This window comes from Rhinopithecus bieti, unplaced genomic scaffold (assembly GCF_001698545.2).
Source record: "Rhinopithecus bieti isolate Rb0 unplaced genomic scaffold, ASM169854v2 scaffold_65, whole genome shotgun sequence".
Classification (NCBI taxonomy): domain Eukaryota; kingdom Metazoa; phylum Chordata; class Mammalia; order Primates; family Cercopithecidae; genus Rhinopithecus; species Rhinopithecus bieti.
In genome coordinates, this window is record NW_016803344.1 from 1,137,715 (window position 1) to 1,145,543 (window position 7,829).

Consider the following 7,829-nt stretch of genomic DNA (forward strand, 5'->3'; position numbering starts at 1 on the left):
TGGCACATATACACCATGGAATACCATGCAGCCATAAAAAATGATGAGTTTGTGTCCTTTGTAGGAACGTGGATGCAGCTGGAAACCATCATTCTCAGCAAACTATCGCAAGAACAGAAAACCAAACACCACATGTTCTCACTCATAGGTGGGAACTGAACAATGAGATCACTTGGACTCGGGAAGGGGAACATCACACACCGGGGCCTATTATGGGGAGTGGGGTTGGGGGAGGGATTGCATTAGGAGTTATACCTGATGTAAATGACGAGTTGATGAGTGCTGACGAGTTGATGGGTGCAGCACACCAACATGGCACAAGTATACATATGTAACAAACCTGCACATTATGCACATGTACCCTAGAACTTAAAGTATAATAAAAAGGAAAAAAAAAGTACTTCACACTATAGACTACTTGTTGATTCTTAAAATGCCCTCTTCTCTTTGTTTCCGTGTCACAAGACTGTTTTGGTTTTCCCCCTACATCTTTGTTTACTTCTCTTTTATCTCCACTTCAACTTTAATCTCATTTATCTGGCCAAGAAATGTTATTTCGCAAGGTTTGTTCCTACGCCCTCTTCTTATACTCTACATTTAAACAAAGAGATCCCATCTGGGCCAATGGCTTCAATTATCACCTCACTACAGATGACTCATGAATTAGTGTGTCTATCATAGACTTTGTGAGCCCCAAACCCATCCATTCATCTGCCTCTTTGGTATCTCCGTTTGGGTGTCACTAAACCACCTCATATTTAGTAGTTTCAAAATAAAGTTAATTGTCCTCCTCTCCAACAAATTGACTCTACCCTCAATGTTTACTATCTCAGGGAATGACGCTATCATCTATATGCTACAAAACGCGGAAATCTAGGCGTTAACCTTTGTAACCTTCTATCAAATGCAGCCAACTGCATGGCCTGTGGATTTTATCTTTTTCACATCACTCAAAGCTGGCTATTCTCTCTCACTTTAAGGCCATTACCTTATTCCAAGCTAATGTCATTTGTTTTTAAGTTTACTGCCTTACAGTAACCTCACTGCCACTGCGGTACACTTGGAATTTCCAAAAATTGCCCTCTCTTTTTTTCCTCTCTTGGAAACACACATAGAGACATACACAAACTGGCATACTTAAAAACATACCTAAGTCTTCATTTCACACGAGATAAAGACCAAAATTCTTATGACGACCTGCAAGGCAATGCCTGATTGGTTACCCCCTATTTTTACAGCCTAATTTTACACATGTATGCCCCTCTCTGCTTCCTTGCCACTATGACAATTTCTTCAGTCTCTTGAACTTTCCATGCACCCTTTTGTCATAAGCCAGACCTTCTGATGATTTCATCAGCTACTTTCCCCAGGCACTTGCTCTGTCTCTGGGCAGAGGCATCGCCTCTTATATACCACAGAGCCTTCTAGAAGTTGACCACTGATCTGAACTGTTCTACACTTCCTGGTGCAGCGACTTCTTCCCATCATATGCCTTACCTCCTCCAGTTCTCTTAGTTTCTTAGTTTCTGTATATAGCCAGAGTGTATCTGACACACATTTAAGATCATGAAATATTTTAATTTACCTCTATTTTTGTTTATAAACCCCTGGATCATTCCTACAGAAATGAGCATATAGGACTTTCAAAGAAATCCTTCACACAACCTTTTCTTTTAGTCTTGATACATTCTACAGTGTCAGGGGCTGTATCTATCTTGATCACTGATGTCTTCTCAGCCCCTAGAGCAGTGCCTGGTGAGTAAGCACCAATAAACATTTGTTGAATGAAAAGGAAAAGGAAGGATGAGGGAGAAGAGAAAAGAGGAACAAAGGAAAAAAAGAAACTCACATAGAATATATACAATATTGTGATTTCAGGCTCCAGAATTCAATGCTCAATAAACATGAATTAATTCTACCCATTTGGTTTATAATTACCAAAGTAATCTGTCCATAAAGAGGAGTGAAATCTGCCCAACCTATACACCCAGCCCTTCTTATTGTGGTGCCTATTATTTCAGTTAAGAAGAGTATAGATCCATGTTTCATTTAAGAAGAGTATAGATGCATGTTTGTGATGTAGCACTGGGAAGACAGAGTCAGAACTGGCCTCATAAATCTCCAGGAAACGAGGGTGGGTACAAACCTTCAAAGACTGTCTTGGGCTGTGCAGCATGCCCCGACAGCTCGCCATCAAGTGCCGCAGCCGCTTTGGAATGTAGCTGACCTCATGGAAATGGTTCCGTACCTACATGCTGAGAGTTTCTCCCTTGACCTTTCACTTTCCCTCTCTTTTGATCACTCATGTCACCTTTACATTTTGGCATACAGTATATTTTTATGCCTTGGCCTGATTCAACAAATATCTAATTTGTTGCCATGGTTGTGTTTTGGTTGTAGTTCATTGTCAACATTCTGAGAGGTGAGGTCAAGAAATCCAGACAAGCTCTTTGGCTCTTCCTTGGTCATGAGATTTTGTGTTTTTATTGTTCTCTACAGAGTGATGATTTCCAATTAATGCTTCTGACATAATCCAGTTCAACAATTCAATAGATATATACTGTGGTGGGAACGAGAGAGAAGAAATTCTGTCAGCTACATCAGAAGCTAAGTCAGAACTCTGAGAGGAAGGTCTAGAGAAAGAGAAGGGCATACAAGAAAGGGCAAGGGGATTGTTTACACCATATTACTCCAGTTTAGACGCCATCTGTCCCAGGCTTGGCTCAATCAAATACACAAACCAAAAAAAAGTACATGTTCATGTTTACATGTTCTCTAATTGTGTTGCCTAATTTACAATAGGAATATATTTTGAAGTGTATGTATATACAGTGCATACAGTCTATATATACACGTGTGCGTGTCTGTGTGTGTGTGTGTGTGTGTGTGTGTGTGTGTGTGTGTGTGTGTGTCTGATTCTGTGAGTCTTTCCACCTGGTCAGCACTCTCCTATAATACTTTTCTTTAGAGAAGTTAGGAGATTCTGACCCCAAAGGGGTTATTTGAATGTGGATAAAATGGTGTGTCATCTCTCCCATTCTATTGACTGGGATGGGCCTTGGCTTCTGTCCAACAGGCTTGGTTTCTAATTCCCAACTTTACTAATAGATGACTCTAGGGATCTAGGCAGAGAAGATTATGCAACATCTCTAAGTCTCTGTCTTATCATGACTTAAAATGAGCTAATGATAAAAATCAACCTCCCAGAGCTTTTGTAAGATCTAATGCCTAAGGTGCCTAGACAATAGCAAGTTCTTAAGGGCGCTGGATTCCTTCCCACCCTTCCTGTGGAACTGGACTTATAGCATCTTATAAAGTGGCATGATTTTTACCCTGATTCAGAAAGAATTACTCATCTGAACAGAGAAATCTGGCCTTCTGTAATACATTTTAATTAAATCCTTCTTCTAGTAGAAAACTATGATCCCCAAATTAACTCTTCTAATTATTTTTAAATGTCATTTGATTGTACTCTATTTAGTACCCATAATTATAAGGAGCTTAAGGTAGCATGAAAATAGTACACATATTAAAATGTACAGCGCTCTAACTGAATTGTAGAACATCTTAGTGTGTGGATGCACACAATCCTATGAAAGATACTATGAGTAAGGTCAACACAATGTTCCTGCCTTTCAAAAACCTTATTCATTCATTAACATTTACCATGCTTGAAGCATTGAATTAGGATTCAATGACACGTTGGTAATACAACAAGGTCCTTGCTTTTATAAACTTATAATATAAAGGAGTGAATAGATACTAATCAGGTAATTACACTAATATATAGTATGAGGCTGTGTCACTGCCATGTGTTCAAAGCTTAGAACCGTGCGTGGTGCAATGATTCAATAAATATTTCCTGAATAAATTATCTAATTAACAATTGCATGTTGGCTGAAGTTGAGATAAGTATTCAAAGAGACAGAAATCTTGATCTTTGATTTAGAGAGTAGAACAAAGGAACTCCACTCACACTGTGATCTGAAAGATGATTAACAAGTAACCAAGAAAATGCTTCTGAGAATTGTATATTATAGAAAAGGAGGGTGTTCGGGTTCTCTAGAGAAATAGAACCAACCAATAGTTCTCCAGAGAAACAGAACTAGAGATAGATAGATAGATAGATAGATAGATAGATAGATAGATAGATAGATGGATAGATAGATAGATAAATATAGAGTCAAAATGGGGATGATTTGGGAAGACAGAAGGGAGACAAGTAATAACAGCTGACATTTACTACATGCTAGGCAAAGTTTTAAAACTATGTAAGCATTAGCTCAATTAATCCTTGCCACAACTCTATGAAGGTTCTCTCATTATTTCTATTTTACAGGTGAGAAAATGAAAGTACAGAGAGGTTAAGAGAGTCACACAGTAAGCAGCCAAGCCAGATTCTAAATCCAGACAGTGACTCCAGGCCCACAGGCTCAATAAGGACCTGATACTGACTTTTGGGAACACGAGTAACAGTCTCTCGAAGAATAATTATACTCAATTTATTAAGTGAGTGCAAGCAAGGAGGAGTCCTCTGATTAGGTCCAAGGATGTTAATGGTCAGAAAAGACTTCACGAGTGAGACAATCTTTAATACAGGTCTTGGAGTATGGATCAAATTTTGACTGGCTTGTACAGTGGAAGAGAAAGGTGTTCTAGGTGGGAGATAATGACAGAATAAAAGACATAGGAAAATATTGAAAATCTAGAATTTGGAAATCCTGGGGAGGATGTTGGTAAAAGAAAAAAAGAAATGAGAAAAAAATGTTAAAAGGTAGGCTAAAATTTAATGAGTGCCAGTCTGACAATTCATACAAAATGATTAGAGAAAGCATCTTAGTTCATTTGAGCTACTATAACAAAAATATCAAAATATAACAAAAATATGCGTAGCTTAAATGACAAACATTTATTGCTTATAGTTCTGGAGCTGCGACGTCCAAAGTCAAGGCACTGGCAGATTTGGCAACTTGCTTGGGCCAAATTTCTGGTTCATAGATGGTGCCTTGTTGCTATGTCCTACATGGCAGAAAGGGGCAATGTAACTTTCTGGGAGCCCTCCTTTTTATTTGTTCTGAAGTCCAAAACTTTATTTTTTGCTAAGAAGTCTTCAAATATTGTGGAGAATCAAGTTATCTGAGTTTAGCTGAATATTAATGTATATATCTGAGGTTTTAGTCATGTTTCAAAATTTTGCTTTTTCTCTTAGTACAGTGTCTTACTGGTCAAGAGAATCAGAAGTGCAGAACATCACATTTCTACATTATCACACTGTTGACTAAATTCTTCCTCAAGGGTATTCAAAAAGGAAGAAGTCAAGTATTCCCTTTCAGTTCTGCAACTGGAGTAGGTGACGATTCATCACTGATAATTGATAACCTTAAGTCTAATACTCATTAGTTCACCAATTCAGTTACTCATTTCATGCAATAGAGAATTTCATAGCATACATTCTTATTCCAAATTTATGCCTCATAATATTTTCTTTCAACTTTTAAAGACTCATAGATACATATACCAATTTAATAAATGTTTTTCTAATCGAATGCATTGTATTAATTAGACCAAAAAAGTTTAAATTTTTATATTTGTAATTTATCTCAGGTAACCTGTGAAATGTTTCTCCTCTTTCTTTCCTATTTAAGGATAAATGACAGTTTTTTTTCTTAGCCTTATACTGAAGCATCTCTCTCTGAAAATAAAACAATACGGAATTATGCAACATTCAGAAGTATCACTCAGTTTTTTACTGAATGACTTGCTTTATGGGCTCAGTCAAAAATATATGGACAAATAGTGGCTATATTTTGCTTTATGCTTGTTGTTTCTTTTCCCCCAGCTCCCTCTTCTCCTTTTTATATTGATATACAATATTTTAAATATCGATGGGATACATTTGATATTATTTTATATGCACAGAATGTGTAATGATAATGTTAGAGTATTTGGAGTGTCCATCATCTCAAGTATTTATCATTTCTGTGTTTTGAGACCATTTAAAGTCTTCTCCTTTAGGTCTTTTGAAATATATATCGTCACTAACTATGGTTACCCTACTCTGCTAAGGAACATTTGAATATATACCTTTTGTTTGACTACAGGTTTTCACCCATTGACCAATCTCTCTTTGTCCCCACCTCCCACCCACACACTCTTCCCAGATGCTGGTATCTGTTATTCTATTCACTACCTCCATGAGATCAACTTTCTTAACTCCCACATATGAGTGACAACATTAAAAAAAATTGTCTTTCTGCATCTAGCTTATTTTGCTTGACATAATGAGTTCTAATTCCATTCATGTTGCTGTGCATGACATTTTATTATTTTTTATCGGCAATACTATTGCATCATGTCTATATACTTTATTTTTACCTATTCACCTGTTGATGAACACTTAGGTTAATTCCATATCTTTGCTATCGTTGAGTAGTGCTATAGTAAATATGAAAGTACAGGTATGCCTTTGATATACTCATATCTTTTCCTTTGAATAAATACCTAGTAGTGAGATTACTGGATCATATGGTAGTTCCACTTTTAGTTCTCTGAGAAATCTGCATACTGTTATCCATAATGACTGTACTGATTTATATACCCAAAAATAGTGTATAAGATTTCCCTTTTCTCTGCATCCTTGCCAGCATCTATTATTATTTTTTCTTTTTTATAATGGCCATTCTAATTTGGGCAAGAAGGTATTTCATTTTAGCTTTGATTTGCATTTCCCAAGCAATTAGTAATATTGGCCATTTGTATGTATTATTTTGAGAAATGTCTATTCATGTATTTTGCCCACATTTTAATAGGACTATTTGTGTCTTTTGTTGTTGTTATTGTTGTTGAGTTGCTTGTACATTCTGAATATTAGCCCTTTGTCAGATAAATAGCTTGTAAATATTTTATCCCATTCGTCAGGTTGTCTCTTCACTTTGTTAACTATTTCTCTTGCTGTGTGGAAGCTTTTTAGTTTAATGCAATCCCATTTGTCCATTTTTTGAACCTTACTATTATTATTTTTTTGCCTGTACTTTTGCCTAGACCAATGTCCTGAAGTGTTTTCACTATGTTTTCTTCTACTAGTTTTATAGTTTGGGGTTTTATAGTCTTACATTTAATTCTGTAATCTATTGTGAGTTAATTTTTTATAGTTACAGATAGGTTTATAGTTTCATTCTTCTGTATATAAATATCCAATTTCCCCAGCACCATTTATTGAAGAAAGTATCTTTTCCCCAATGTATATTTTTGGTATCTTTGTCAAAAATACATTGTCTATAAACATGCAAATTTATTTCTGGATTCTCAATTTTGTTCCATTGGTTTTTGTCTGTTTTTATACCACTATCATGATGTTCTAGTTACTACATCCTTGTAATATATTTTGAAGTTAGGTAGTATGATGCTTCCAGCTTTGTTCTTTTTGCTTAGGATCTCTTTGGCTATTCAGTCTCTTTTTGGGTTCCATACAAATTTTAGAGTTTTTTTTTCTATTTCTGTTAAAAATGACATTGGTGTTTTGATAGGAATTACCTTGAATTTGCAGACTGCTTTGGGCAGCATAGTCATTTTAACAACATTTGTTTTTTTCTGATCCTTGTGCATAGAATGTCTTTCCATTTATATGTGTCCTCTTTGATTTCTTTCACCCATGTTTTACAGTTTTCCTTGTAGAGACCTTTCACTTCCTTTGTTAAATATATTCCTAGGTATTTTTTACCTATTACAAATGAGATTGCCTTCTTGATTTGTTTTTTAGATAGTTCATTGTTGACACATATAAATGCCGCTGATTTTTATATTTGATATTGTATCCTGGTTTGATTAGT

General features: G+C 36.0%; 1 long non-coding RNA gene across 1 annotated transcript in view; it reads right to left on the reverse strand.

Annotated features, from left to right (window-relative positions):
- The window catches only part of LOC108533122 (uncharacterized), a 25,682-nt gene extending 23,291 nt beyond the window's left edge, over positions 1-2,391 (reverse strand). Inside the window, exon 1 of the long non-coding RNA XR_001886661.1 lies at positions 2,147-2,391. This is a non-coding gene — a long non-coding RNA (uncharacterized LOC108533122). The remainder of the gene's footprint in view (positions 1-2,146) is intronic.
- Between the last annotated feature and the right edge of the window lie 5,438 nt (positions 2,392-7,829).